The following is a 615-nucleotide window of genomic DNA, read 5'->3' as shown; positions in this document are numbered from 1 at the left end:
TGGAGAAGATCTGCTCTGCACTGGGTCTGTTCCCAGCTCTGGAAGTTGTGTGAATAAAATGAACACTGCAAAACTCAGGCACGTCAAGTGGAGTTGCTGTGCAGCTTTGGCATTTGTATGAGCACAACAGCATCCTGAACCCTTGGGCAGTGAACTCTTTAGGAGTGACTGAGCCACCTTGAGAGCAGCCTGGGCAGCATGTTGGAAAGGGCTTGAGGGGCAGCCAGCAGGGCTCTGCCTCCCTGCAGTCCTGCCAGGCACTTGAACCGTTCTAGATAGAGAAATGAGGCCAAAGGAAGAGCCTGGCTTGGCAGGCAGTTAACAATAAAGGCTGTTTTGTCTGTGCTGTAATCTGTGACCACTATCTGGGTGAGTACTGATGACTTTCATTTGCCCTGAGTGTGCCCTTTCTCTGCCCTCCAGCCCTCACCCCACTGGGAGTGGGGCCCTGAACCGCAGCTTCCGACAGGGCTGAGGGCCAGAAAACAACAGGCTCAACCAGGCCCTGATTGACCAGGGCCAAAACACACTGCAAGAGGGTCTGACAGCACTGCAGGCTAAAGGAAGATGAACTCCAGGCTCAAGACCAGATGGGAAGGATCAGAATGTGCTGCT

The sequence above is a fragment of the Geospiza fortis genome, unplaced genomic scaffold, assembly GCF_000277835.1.
Source record: "Geospiza fortis unplaced genomic scaffold, GeoFor_1.0 scaffold157, whole genome shotgun sequence".
NCBI lineage: Eukaryota > Metazoa > Chordata > Aves > Passeriformes > Thraupidae > Geospiza > Geospiza fortis.
Note: the sequence above shows the minus strand (reverse complement) of the source record.